General features: G+C 49.5%; 1 protein-coding gene across 7 annotated transcripts in view; it reads left to right on the top strand.

The window, feature by feature from the left end:
* ZEB2 (zinc finger E-box binding homeobox 2) overlaps positions 1-14307 on the top strand; it is a 118768-nt gene that overhangs the window by 4046 nt on the left and 100415 nt on the right. The window contains exon 3 of one of the 7 annotated variants that reach the window (XM_080398232.1): positions 5400-5462. The exons of the other annotated variants lie outside the window; for them this stretch is intronic. The gene's annotated coding sequence lies outside the window, so the exon portion shown is untranslated. The remainder of the gene's footprint in view (positions 1-5399; positions 5463-14307) is intronic. 7 annotated transcript variants of the gene reach the window in all.

Genomic DNA, 14307 nt, shown 5'->3' with positions numbered 1-14307 from the left:
TCCCCGTCCCTCCCTTAGTTTCCTCCTTTCTCCTCCGGCTGATAGACTCTCCCCCAGCGCCAGCCCCCCCACCACCACCACCACCCGCAGCCCCTCGCCTGGCCATCCCGGCCCCACTTTCAACAACTTTCCTCTCTGGAGGAGCCGGAGGAAGAGAGATATTTGTGTGAACCTGAACCCATGCGCTTATAGCCCAGCTACTTCATTTAAGTGGAGAGGTGGAGGCTGGGGGGGGGGGGGGGGGGGGGGAAGAGAAGGAGGAGGGGGGGGACACAAACACAACAACAACAACAAAAAACACAAAGACAAGAGAATGTTGATTAGAAACAAATGATCCTGCCCCCCCCCCCTTCCTTCTCTCTAGGTTGTGAGTGTGTGTGTGTCTTTTTCTTGTTGTGGTGGAGGCGTCGAGCCATATGGGGGAGTGATAGAGGAATTTTAGTCAGAAACTGTTCGTTATGTTACACTGGCTTTTCCCTTTGTGTTGTCTTTGATCTATTTGCTTGGCTTAGTATTACCAAAAAAAAAAAAAAAAAAAAAAAAAAACACACACCAACTAAAATAATATATTCCGAGCAGCTTCCCAAGGATCCGTTCCTTGTTATCTTTTTTTAAAGTCTCTCCCCCTCCACCACCACCCTTTACTCTTGTGTCTGTCATTATTTAAGGTGGTCCTCACAGAGGAGACCTCCCCTTCCCCTCATCTCTGGGTAATTTAGTAGACATTAAAATTACACGTAATGTTTCCCTCTCCTCTCTTGTGTTTCCTCTGTTCTTTTTATTAAATGTTGGTTATTGATTTTCTAAAATCAATGTCTGTTGTGGGGCTTTTTTCCCCTTACAAGTATCTAAAGCACGTTGCTGATCAACTGGATAACAAAAGCTTTGTGTCAAGTAGCCTTTTTTCTTATGTTAAACAGTCATTTTTGAGAGAAAAAGAGAATGAGATTTAAAGCAACGCATCCAGAAGTGCTCTTTTGCAGTAAAGAATATTCTGAGTGTTTGAGGGGGTTTTATTCTTCTTCTTCAGCCTCCTCGCTTTTTCATACAAGATTATTAGTTTAGCGTGTTAAACTCATCACATGCTCTGTGATGAGGGATGCATCTACGTGTTTGATATTTTCTCAACACGATTTGAGACGGATCCCACACCCCCCAAAGAAAAAAAAAAACAAACCAACAACCAAAAACCCCCAAAACCCTGAAAAGCTGGGTGCCTCTGTGTACCCAGGACACCGGGGCTGCAGCCTGGCCGCCCTGATGCTGCAGCCAAGGCTCTGGGGGCACGTCTGGAGCGGGGTGGCACAGATTCGTGTTGCTGCCGTGCAGAAGTGTGTTTGCAGGGAACTGCACTAACTTGGGAAGCCACCACACTTGGGAGTCGAAAGTTTAATTGCGATTTTTAAGGGAACCACGTAAAGAGCCTGCAAACTTCAAGTGTGTGCGCTGGTTAGGCTCAGGGCTAACTTCTCCCTCCGTGCTCTGGCCAAGGCCGGGGGGGGGGGGGGGGGGGCGGGGGGAGAGAATCATTCTCGACTTTCTGCCTGTCCACTCGTTTCTCTTTGTGCTCCCTAATTTGTTTCTTTCATTCATTTCTGCGTGAGAAACGTCCTGCTTCTGAGGAGCAGGTAGACCAGCGAGAGTGGGTTTGATTTGGGTTGATTTTTTTTTTTTTTTTCATTTTCTCTTTCTCGACAAGCACGTATCCAATGCCTTTCCCATTGGGAATTGCCCAGGATTTATCTGGACTGAGTGGATTTTTCTTCTTTCTTGGATTCGTGGAAAAGATGTTACTTCTGAGCTTGTGTCTTTGCTGATAACACCAGAAACGGTGATGCTTATCGAAATAAGCCAGAAATTCCTTAGAAACGCAGCAGAACCAAAATAAAATTTAAAAGCCACGGGGAAAAAAAAAAAAAAAAGCTGGTCATCAAGGAAGCTGGGGCAGTGTGAGTGCAATCACATAGAAATTACAGACGGGGACAAAACAGAATAATCCAACTAATGCCTCAGTGGGCTCCACGCCTATGTGCGTGTCTCTGCGTGTGTGCGATGGGCAAGGCTCGGGATTAGGTACCGGGGCTGGATAAAATTACGGCCGAGCTAAACAGGGTAGAAAGGAAGAAAGCTGGGGATTTTCCAAGATAACGGGGTTGATCAGAGCTGCTGGAGTGAAGGAGAGGTGTGCTGGGAGGGGGGGGGGGAGCGCTGAGAGAGGCGCTATGGAAATCAAATGGCTCACCCCTGAGCCCCCCCGGGGGAGGGGGGGGCAGGACGGAGGGTGGGAAGGTGGGAAGGAGAGGACCCCGAAAGCGGGCCGGGGGGGCGGGAGGTGCGCGGAGCGGCAGCCCAGGAATGCGGCGGGGCTCCGGGAAGTTCAGTCAGATGATTCCCAGCGCCTGACTCACTTCGCGGCACTTTCACTCGGGAGAGAAGTCGCGGCAGAGGATGAGGAGGAGGAGGAAGAGGGGGAGGAGGAGGAAGAGGAGGAGGAGGAGAGGGCAGCTAGCCGCCTTTCTGCACGGGCGCCCCGCGGAGGCGGGGGCTGCGCCGGCGGCCTCAGTGCCGGTGCGGAGCGGAGCGGTGCGGTGCGGTGCGGGGGCCCGGCAGGCACCGCTGTCCGGCCGGCCGAGCGCCCTGCCTGCCCTGCCTCCGCGGATGGGCTGCCTCTCCGCCTTGTTGTGCTTTGGCGTTCCTTGGGTGGGCTTTTATTTCTCAACACCCCCCCTCCTTCCCTTTTCTCTTTCCCTCTCAAAAATAAAACATAAAATTCAAATCCCCAGGAAGGAGGGGAAGGGGGGAGGGGGGAAAGTTGGATCTCATTTACCCCAAAGTTTCAGTAAACAGCTCTCTTTGATTTCTTTGCCATCTCGCTTCCAGTTGTAAAGAAAAGGGAGAAAGTTCAATGCTTTCAGGGCGTCTGATCCGAGGGAGAGCACAGCCCAAACAAGCAGGCACGATTATACTTGCTCAGAGACTTTCCCAAAAAGACACCCACCCTCCCACCCACCCACCCTCCTTTCGGAGATGCTGGGGAAGGGGGAAAAACCACCTTCGCTTCCCATTTGAAAAAAAAAAAAGGGGGGGGGGGGGCGGAAAAATCCCCACAACCCAGCCTGCCTGCTGCCTTCAGTGAGTGGGAAGTGAGGCTTGTCTTCCCTGCCTGGAGAAGTTTGGAGGTAGCTAGACTGGGGCTGGGGTGCGAGGACGAAAGCTGCTGGTGGTGAGATCCAGGTGGCAGAAGGCAGAGCGGGCATCTGGGAGCTCTCCTTTTCCCGGGGACCTCTGCAGGGCTGGGAATCCGTTGCGAGGAGATTACTCCGGGAGTTGGGCACTGGGGGCAGGGAGAACAAATGCGCTACCTCCAGAAAAGCACCTGGAGATAGGTATTAAAAATTAATGCCATACATGCGAGTGACCAGGGAGTCGTGATTACCTAGCTGCATTATCTCGGTGCAGATTCATGTCCAGACTGAGCTGTGACATGGAGCAGAGTAGGTTGCTTTCTGTGTCAAGACTGATCTATTTATTTTATTCCGAGTTTCGAGAAACCCAGCGAATTTGGGGATTAGTGCCTGATTTACTGTTTGCCATTTGTGACCGTTCCGTACTTACTGGCTTTTGCTTATTGCACATGCTTGGCAAGCAAACTTTTGGGGGGATTTCTAATTACTGTAAGAAAATACATTTGATGCCTGGAAAAAGCCATATTTGAAAAGGAAAAAAAATTAACAAGGAAACCATTACAAGTTAATTATCGATAATTGCATGTAGCCAACTGCCCAAGGTAGGGAAAATATGTGGAAGACTGAGATGCAAGGTCTCAGGACGGGCTGGTAATATTCCCCAAGAAAAATGTGCATCTCCCTTCTGAGTGGAAAGAAGAGTGTTGATTCTTTTACAGCAGCCCCACATTCATTCCAAGAAATAGGAAATTCTTCGCCTCACAACAGTTTTTGGCATCTGCATTATCCCAGTGCTTTTAAGGTGCATTTTCTCCTCTGTGAAAGAGAACTCTTTGTCCTTTTTTTCTCCAAGACCATGGCTTCCCAAGGTAGACGCTATTTTGTGCCTGTCACATAGAAAGGGAGTGCAGGTTTGCAGTGCTCACAGACAATTGATTGTCTGCCCTAATGTGTTTCATTTACATGTTTATAACGTCAATAGTGCTGGGGTGTCCACTGTACCATTCATTCCAGCATTCCCACAAGGGTGCAATTGTCTGAATGGCCAAGTCAGACACCTTTTTGATTGCTCTTTAGTTGTCTTTTTAGAATATAGAGAAAAAGGAGAGAAATCTGTGATGCAGAAACACTAGTTGAAAATATTTCAGAATTAAACATCACCATTAAAGCAGATGTGAGCATTAGACAAACAGTATATTTTAACTAAGGTTCCGAAGGTGGAAACAAATTCAGAATAGTGGGGATGGTTACTGCACACGACATCCAGTCCCATCCTTTTATTTTTTTAGGCTTTTTTAAAATGATTTGTCGTTTTCATTTTCATTTCAGCCCCTGTAAGTGCAGCCACCTCCTAACTCTTTGTATGCTTAACTGTAATTTGCGATTTTTTTGCTATGTATTTACATGTCTCTGTTTATGCCAACAGCGTCAGCTAACCACTTGGAAAGTCTATTGAGGGAATATCTAGTCTGTGAGAAGTATAAACTTAAAAAAAAAAAAGATCCAAATATTTCTTCATCAAGCATTTTTAATGAAAAAAAAACCCCCACGACAATGCCTAGACTTTTTCTCGAAGCAGTTTAACTTAAATAGCTGTGTACCAACTTGTTAAGCCTGCAGTTACCGTCCCCTTGTGCTGTGAGCTTTCAGCAAAGTGTGTCTAGGAGTTCCCAAGTCAATAAAAGATCACTTTTTAAGGTGTGCTGCGCTGTTTTGATATGCCACGCTGTCCTTTATCATTTAAGTTGCCTCTGAGGCAGGCAAGAAGCGATTGCTTGTGTCTTGTATCAGGATAAATAAGCCACGCAGCTTATTGAAACTTACGGAGAGAGATACATGCATACATGCGTATGCACCTATGCAGGCGTATATCGTGTATACATAGATGTGGTACGTATAGGTACGACAAGAAATAACAGTTCACGTTTCAGACTAGATCATTTCCCCCTAAAAACGATGCTGATCCCAAGAGCTACAATTAATACAAGTTGACCTGTTCCGTCCGTGATCATAAGGGGAAAGAGCACTAAGTCCTGTAGCTTCTGCTCGGGAGGTAAAGCGAGGGAAAACTTTTTTTTCCCTCCCTTCCTCTCTCTATAATTTTTGTTGTAATTTTTTAAAAATGCCTGTTTGTGGAGAGATTTCCTTTATTTTTTTTCTTTTTTTTCTTTTTTTTTTTCTTTTTTTTTTTTTTTTTTTTTTTGTGCCTAACAGGGAAGACACAGTAGATGCACCGTTAGCTGAACCCCTGACACGGCGGTCTTTTGAATGCCTTAGGTATGATTTCACTTTCGCTCACATCAATGCTGACCTGAATGCCTTTCATATCTGATCCGCTGTGTCTCTCCCAGTAAACATCCCCTGAGGGGAGAACAAAGAAAGGAGCTCTTCTTCTTCTTAATCACAATTCAGCCCATTCACCGCCGGCAGGCTACATTTGCATTCTGCAACAGAAAGCCAAGATGAAAAGAAAAAAAAAAGAGAGTGAGAAGAAGGGGGGAAAAAGCAGAAGGGTGGAGGCTGAGTAAAATAACTTAGGTGTTTGTAGCTGTTTGTTGGGCTTCCCCTAGTTACAAGCCTTATATAGATCCTGCTCTACCCAGCCTTGGCTCTTCTGACAGGCAGATAGTGTTACAAGATGGCATGCCTGTACTATTCATGGCCACTCGCTCTAACACTTGAGGTAGAAAGTGTCAGAGAGGGATCAAATTCTACTCTGAGAAGTCTGTTATAGTTAGGGTCAGGTGTGTGTACTCTCAGCTCTTGACTGCTGCCTATTATTTTGTTTTAATTACTATTATTGTTTACTCACCATGACCTTGGGGAGCGGGGGTGGCTGGGGGTTAGGCAGGCTTGGCCACCACCGGCGAGCAGCTCAGCGGTGAAAAATCGCCCTTTCCCCAAGATAAAGGGATTTTTTAATATTATGATTTCCCCACACACACACCTATGTGCATGTTGCCGTTGGTGCCGGGGGCGGCGGTGTCCCCAGGCTGGCGGCTGCCCCGGCCCAAGGGGGAAAAGCAGCGACTCAGCGAATCCTCAGCGGCACCACAACGTGCTCACGGAGGAGGAGGAGGAGGAGGAGGAGGAGGAAGGCGAGAACTGTGGAAGTTTCTGTAGCTGGGTTCCCTCGTGGGGTTTTGCAGTCACGTTCATGTACATTTCCCGGCTGCCCCCCCCCCCCCCCCCCGCCCCTATTCCATCCCTGTCCCCCCGCCTCCAGCTTTGCCTGTTTGTTTGCTCTTCAGAAGCTCTTCTGTGCTTCTAATCAGACAGTTAAAAAAAAAATAATGGTGAGGTCTTTGGTCGTAGCCACTTTTTTCTCACCAAGAGAAGGTTTATTTATAACTGGATCCTGCTTACTGAGAAGTATTTAAGCCCTTTCAGGCAGAGCTGTCAAAATTTCCTGTGTTGTTTGCCTCTATTTGCAACATGCAAAAAGTAATATGCAGTTGCTGGTGTTGGAATAACCGGGGTAGTGCAGAAATCTCAAGTGACAAGTTTTCAGCTACACTATCTCCTGCCGACCAAACTGTCATTTTTTATTTTTTTTTCCCCACAGATACCACTTCTAAGATCCTAACAGGTTCCCCACCCCCCACCACCCCCCAATCAGCAAATAGATTAAACGTGCTAAAGCAACTTCGAGAGGGAAGAACAGTTTGAACAATGAGGAGCGGGAGGGATGTCTTATTTTCCTGTAGCTGCTATGGCAGATTTCACTCATAAGGAGCACACTAACCGAGATGTTACCAGTTGAACAGAAGCATGTGACACAGATTCCTGATTTTTTCCCAGAAGATTTACAGAATTTACAAAAAGAGATTATCTCTACACCTTCCACCCTCCTAACCACCCCCATGACCCAAGCAATGGAGGATTTAGGCAGATTTACTTCAGTAAACACCTTTGGACACTTGGGGAAAAGTAGGAGTCTGTTTGCAAAAGCAGGCTTTTGTTAAGTGAGGTGCTGGATAATGCTTTACCAAGCAGCTGTGATATTAACCTACCCAGTAATGCTGTAAAGAGCGTTAACTCCTTGTGCACTCCAGGTCCCGGCGGGGCTGGCCCCGCAGGTACCGGGCCCGCGGAGGTGGGGTGGGGGGGTTGAGGGGGTTGGGGAGCGGGGGGGCGCGAGCGAGGAGGTGGCACTGCTGAAGCCACAGCAGCCGCTCGACCTGACACATCTTTCAGATGGTGGCAGCGGAATCTTTCGGGGTCAATCCATCAGGCGCAGGGCTGGGAAGAGCTGGGAGGCATCGCCAGGAAAGCCTCCTCCATCACTTAGGGGTTAGCTATACGTGTGTGCGCACACCCCCCACCCCCTACCTACCCCCACCCCCCATCTGCCCCCACGTATGTGACATAGCCCAGGATGTCTCCAGGAAGGCTCGCAGGCGCTGCTGAGGGAGGGAGGTCACGTTAGGATTCGCACCCGAGCAGCAGAGGAGCTGGGAAGTTGGGGGGTGAAACCTGCCGGGGGGCTGCGGCCCCCCTGCCCCCAGGGCAAGGCTCCGGCCTGCGGGGGGGGGGGGTGCCCAGCCCCGCAGGGAGCCTGGGCTTGGGCCAGGGGCTGTTCCCTGCTCTTTTCGGAGCCATGGGAAGAAGGAGCCAATAAGTTAGTTATTTTCGCTGGGCATAAGAATAACTTTACAGGTGTTTCTTTTTTTAGCTCGAAGAAGATTGCTTCATTTGGGGATTTTTGTTGTCGAGGGTTCTTTTTTTTTTTTTTTTTTTTTTTTAAAAAAAAAAAAGTGTAGGTGTCAATGTTAGAGCAGCCACAAATGTGTGAGAAAGCAAAGGGTATGAGACATGACAGAATTAAAGGTGTTTGCTATGTTGTTACCCGTGTGTCAAGCTGCAAGCTCCCTTTGTCACAGCCTCCTGGAGATTTGATAGTGCGGATCCACTTCCAAGTGATACAGCAGTTTCTAATGGGGGATTTGAATGCGGTGCGGTCGTGGCTATTGCATTCGCCTCCCCAAAACCATTTAAACGCCTTGACGTCGCGCACACCCCATTACTCCCACCTTACACAAGGGTGCTGTGCGCTCAAGCACCAGGACAGCAGCCATAGCGTTACAGTATCTGGCATGGAGCACCGTTTGGCAGGAATGTCATCTACCAAATCATCCCATAATTACGTTTTATGTTATTTGTATGAATGACCAAGCATGCAGTATTCCTTTTGAAATCAAAGGAAGGCTTAAAATGCGTTTTTGAATACTTTCAGACCATGGTCAGGTCACAGTTTGGGAGTTGAATTAAACTGATCTCATTTGTGATCTAATTGAGGTTGGCAACAACCTTACCAGTAGCAATAACATACAAATACAAATCAAAGAGCAGAATTCAGCAAATCAGATCTTTTGCTCGAATCCTGCCTGGGAGTTATTCTCCGGCTGCCAACAGAGAAGTTAAACTTTGTCCCTCTTCTCAGCGGCGGAGCGAGCCTTGCATATTTTTCGGGGCTGTGACAGGAAAGTTGGGCTGCGGAGATGGGCGCACAAAGGCGAGGGGGGAGCTCTCGCCCCCTCGGACGGGGAGTGAGGACAGGAGCAAGGCGCAGCGACTCGTCACGTCTGTTGCTAGAGAGCCCAGTGGCAGCGAGCGTAGGAGGCGGAACGGGGGAATACGCTTAGGAAGGACCAGAAAGAGGAATAGGTCGTTGCAAACAGCAACGATTATTCCAAGCGGAAAGTCAAGGCAGCTTCCTATCTTTACATCTATCGCTGCGGATTCCAGGAATGTCATTACCACAGTGGTTGCGAATTGCTGACAAATTTCCCCGGGTCTGGCGGGGGCCGGTGCTGCGAGCGGCGGGGCTGGAAGCCGCGGCCGGGCAGGGGCGGCCCCGGGCAGGGCATCCCCGTCGGGGCGGGGGTGGCCGGGGGGGGCTCCCGCCGCTGCCTCCCCCTCCACCGAGCCGGGATGCTGCCCGCCGCCTCCCCCGGGACACCCCCCCCTCCCCGGGCCGGGCAGGGGGGCGGCGGAGCGGGGCAGGACACCGGGAGGCTCCGCGCCCGCCCCTCAGCGCACAGCGCCGGCGTCGGGGGCGGCCGGCAGCCACCGCCCCCCGGGGAGCACCCCCCCACCGCCGCCCTCCGCGGTGCTGTGCGGTGCGGTGCGGTGCGGTGCGGTGCGGTGCGGTGCGGTGCGGGCTGGAGGCGCAGCCGCAGGCGCGGTGCGCTCGGGCGGGGGCGTGCGGAGCCGCCTCGCCCCCCCTCCCCGGAGCAGAGGTGCCAACCGGCTGGCTGGGGCGGGGAGGGGGGCGCAGACACACGGGGTCCCGGCGCTGTCAGCCGGCGCTGCCCCGCACAGCCCGAGGCGGGAAGCGCCGGCGGGGCGGCCCGGGCCGGCAGCTCCCGCGGCCCCCCCGGCCCCCCCGCGCCCCCCCGGCGGGTCTCGCCGCGGCGCAGCCCCAAACTCTGCTCCCGGGAGGGAGGGAGGGAGAGGAGGAGAAGCGGCTCCACGCTGCTGCCGCTCCGCCCGGGGCTGGGATTTCAAGTGTGTCCTCAACTCCCCCCCGCGCCCCCCCCCCCCCCCCCCCCCCCCCCCCCCCCCCCCCGTCATTATTTTCTTTGACTAAAATCTGTTTACTCGCCTCTTTGTTTTTTGACGTTAAACGAGTTTCCATCTCCTACTCCTGCGGATCTCTAAGAAATAGATAAACCATTATATTTCCCCCACCCCCCCACCCCCCCCCCCGCCCGTATTTTAAAGCAGCGATCCTGACAGCAGTACTATTATTGCACTTTATGTTTTAGTGGATGTTTGCTGTTGCTAGTTACAGCAACACTTATCATAAGACAGCAAGAAAAGAGTGGTCCCTGGTAATTAAAGTAATGAAATATTCATTTACTCTACCTTTTCAGTAGTCTCACAAATTAGGCTGCTACATTTAATGCCTGCACTGCCTCTGTTTTTATTATAATGGCAGCTTTCGCATCTGCAATTAGGACTAATTCTGACAGTTACAATTTCTGAGGGATGGTAAACAGTGAACGAGATGTGCAGCAGTGGTATTACACGTGAAAAGCCCTTGTCTCTTTAACCTTGTTGTTTTTTTTTCTCGCAGAGGTTACCTTTTCCCGATGGTGCAAAATCGACTTGACATAACTGTTCATCAGTTTCAGGGTTTTCCCTGGAGGTATTTGCATCAAATCAGCCCAGTCAAGCTTCAAGTTGAAATTGGCAGGCCAGAAACTGACAGGGTAGGGACTGGGAAAGAGACAGCTAAAGTGCAGGCAGCGAGCTGACAGCAGCGGCGGGCGGGCAGGGGGAGAGGGCTCAGCACCCCAGGCTGCCATGCCACGCTCCCCCCAGTACCCTCCAGCATCCACCGGTACCCCTCGGTGTGTCCCCCCTTCAGTCCCCCCTGAGCCACCACGGAGGGGCTGAGCGCTGGGAGCCCACCCTGGTACCCGAAGGAGGCCAGCTGGGGAGGAGGTCTGTGGAAAAAACCCACCACCCATATATTGGGGGGAAAAGGTGTAAAACCCGGTGAGAAGTGCCGAGCTGAAGTTGGTGTCGCTAACAAGCTGATTTTGCTGCAATTCTTTGCGGAGCAGTGTCGTGTTTATGCGCTACGACTGCTAGGAGAAGTGACTGAGAAGGTTGTTAATAACAACGAAAACATATTTTGATCAGCTCAAAAAAAACCCCACCAACCCAAACCCAACCCAGAGAGACGTTCATCTGCAAAGATAATTACATTAGAATCAAAACAAACATTTCCTTGAATATGTTATTTCATTTATCCTCTGTCACGGGGTGTGGGGGGCTCTAAGTAGAACGATGTGAAAATTAATTTTTAACAGATTATTGGACAAATAGGGATTTCTCCCTGTGACACACCCCCCCACACACCCCAACCCCGACAGAATTTTACTTCTTTCAGAATAATGCCCAATGTTATGTAGCATGGAAGGGAGCAGCGCAGCAGGGAACAGGCAACACCAAGACCCATTCCTGTGAAAAAGAGCAAAGCTGTGTTACTTTCTGGGAAAGGGAGCTGACTATATATATATATATATATATATAATTTTTTCCCCTTTAAATATATGTATGTAGTCTTTACCAGATGATTAAAAATCCTTCTCACTTTTCCTACCAGACTTGTGCTAAAGTAAGCCTTGCTTTCAAACAGTTTTTCAGCTGTGTGTGTGACAGGCATTGGCTGATCTGCTGATGCCCATTCGACAGGCACTGTTGAGCTAAAGTGGTGTGACGGCACAGTTTTGTTAAGCTGTGAACAAAGGGCTGGAGATGCCTCGCTGGCATCATCCATGTGCATATTGGCCTTGTCACAGTTTTGCTTGATTTAATGCTCTGTTTATTCCTAGATATTAGAACTTAAATTCCAAACAATATGTTTTCATATACTACACACAAACTTTATTTTAAAAGCTTTCGCTCCCAAGAGCTACAGATCCATTTGTCTGTCCAATATCCATGCAGCAAACATTTAAAATGTAGCTCCCAGAAAAATAGGTGGCTGGTAGCCTCTTAACTGTTATCCAGTTAAAAAATGGGATTTCAGTTTTAAAAAGTCTTATGAGGGTAAAAGATTTATTTCTTCTTTGATCATTTGTTGAGAGTTGTTATTTATTTCAACAGTGGATTTTCCTATAAGCTCCTGAGGAGAGGTTACCCCGTGTGCAGGCAGGGCGTGCGGGATGGACTTTGCAAGCGCCATATCATCCCAGCGGTGTTGCTGCGATAAAAGCAGTGCTTTGCAAATACCTGTAAGCATGGTCGGAGGACTGTTGGCAGGCAGAAATAACGCAAGCGGGGATATGACAGGTTAGTGGAAGGGAGCAGGAAATGGGATTAAGATTAAAAAAATTATATATATATATATGTGTGTGTGTGTGTGCGCGCACGCGTTCATTAGGCGGCCACAACTTTGTATCTCAGCAGTTCATCAGGAGAAAATGTGAGCATACGGAGCTGTATTTAGGTTTTGATTCTCTTCTTCTAGAGAGGCCGTAGGCTTTTTCTGTAGAAAGTTTTTTGTTGTTGTTCGTGGTGGTTTTTTTTTTCTCCCCTTCTTCGTTGCCTTTTTAAACTCTCTTCAGGTTTGCTGCAAGTGTTTGCTAAGAGATTAGTTAGCCAGCTTCCATGGCGGAGGTAGCCCTGGGAAGCAGCTTGTTGCTGGGAGGAATGCTCAGTAGGTCAGGGCGTGAAGATAGAAGGAGCTGCCCAACTGAGGCTGAGGATCAGGTATTTTCCTCTTTGTTTCCTATCGGAGACAAAGTGCTTATGGAAAGGTTTGTGGTGAGACATCAAATCCCAGCAGGAGCACAGATGTTCCCACTTTTACGGGCTTACCAATGAACATTTCAGCTTAAACAAGTTTATGAAATAAAAGATTTATTTATTTTTCCTCAGTAGATGCAGCATCTTTAGTTTGATTGTATCACTCCAGCCACTCAGGGTTATTTGGTCCAAGGCACGGTGCTTTACTTGAGGGCTGCAAGTAAGGATGGGAGAGAGGGAAGGAGGGGGAGGAGGGAGCATTCAGCAAAATGAAAGTATTCCTTCTCCAAACAGTGCAGTCGAGAGCCTGAATCTGAAATTGAATCTGCTGGGCAAAACCTGTACAATTTTTCTACCTGCCCTTAGTCTGCTTCCTTTCAACTATGACAGTTTTACTAACTGAAATGAATGGGCTTGCTTTCTCCGGTACCTTTTCTCAGTATGCGTTTACATCAAGTACTTCAAACAGAGAGCTGGGTGATATATGTAGGGGGACAGCTTGCACAGAATAAGCTTTAATGGTTAATTTTTGTATAGCTTTATAAATGAAAGGGACTTAAACCTACTAGCAGTATAGATCACAAGACCTTATGTGGTCTATTCTTCTCTAGATGCACAAGAGATTTACGTGCCTAAGTCCCATAAGAGTTAATGGGAGTTACGCATGTAAATCTCTTCCACAGTGAGATAATAGACCCTTTTATGTATGGATAGCTGGATTCTTACAAAAATCACCTACTGAACAGTAGACTTTATGTCCTTCTTTCTCAACAAATATTTATAAAGCTAGCAGCCCAGCAGATGAGACCAGGAACCCCCCAAGATGCCTCCAAAGTGCAGTGACCCCCATGCCCCTGTGCCACCAAGGCTGGTAGAACAGGAGCCAGCCCCAGGTCTGCCTTGTCCCTTCGGTTCGGTGTCCTGCTTCTGGTCCGCTGTGGGTGACATCGTAGGTCAGGTGGCGATGGGAGTCTCCCACAGGCTGACATGGTGGCTCACGTCTTGGCAAGTCCTAGTTGATGGAGAGCTCTTGCTCCCTGGATTGTGCAGGAGGCTGGGAGGGGGAGAGCTGCCACCTCTCTTCCGGGGGCTTCCCCCAGCACAGGTAACCACTGGGGTGCACTTCTCCCTGTGTCCCTGCACCCCGTCCCACTTGTACTGGGGGATTTATAGCCCTGAGGTGGGAAACCCCCAGCAGGACCGTCCCGGGCTGCTGTCAGGGGATGGTGGTGGTGGCAGCACCGTGTCCCAAAGCCCAGGTGCTGCTCCTACCGTACAACTGCCCCCTTCCCACTCCGGCCCCACCTCCCTCCCTGGGAGAGCAAGCAGGCTTTGCCTCCGATGGGTATGGTCCCCAAGCTTCTCTGTGGGGATATATATAACTTGGATGATCTGTATCTGCCAGCCCTGAGTCAGATCGAGATCTTATCCTCCTGTAATGTGTAGCTGGAGATAGCCGGTGCTACAGCACACTTGTGTCAGTAATGATCCCTGGGTTTTGTGAACTGCAGCTCTTTTTGCCATCATTGTTTCTTTCCATCATTCTCCTGCTCCTTCCCGATAGCGATCTGAGGGAGTTGGGCAAGCTGCAGACTTGCCAGCCCCCAGCTCCCAGGCCTGGCAAAGCACAACCTGAAAAAACCACAAAACCTTACGCCGTGAGACTATCAGATTAAATTCAAGGGTTTCTACCAGTGCGGGATGGGAAAAGCCCATTGTTTGTTGATTATCGTATCATCAGCCCCGACCGATACTAGGATGCTCAAGGAAAACACACTTCGGTTACAGTTGATTTTCAGATTCCAAAATGGTGCTGCAAAGTCTGTGCATGCCTAATTATATTTTATGCTAGGCTGTG

Source organism: Falco punctatus (genome assembly GCF_963210335.1).
Source record: "Falco punctatus genome assembly, chromosome: 8".
Lineage (NCBI taxonomy): Eukaryota > Metazoa > Chordata > Aves > Falconiformes > Falconidae > Falco > Falco punctatus.
The sequence above is the reverse complement of the archived record's forward strand: the minus strand, read 5'-3'. Positions and strand labels throughout refer to the sequence as shown.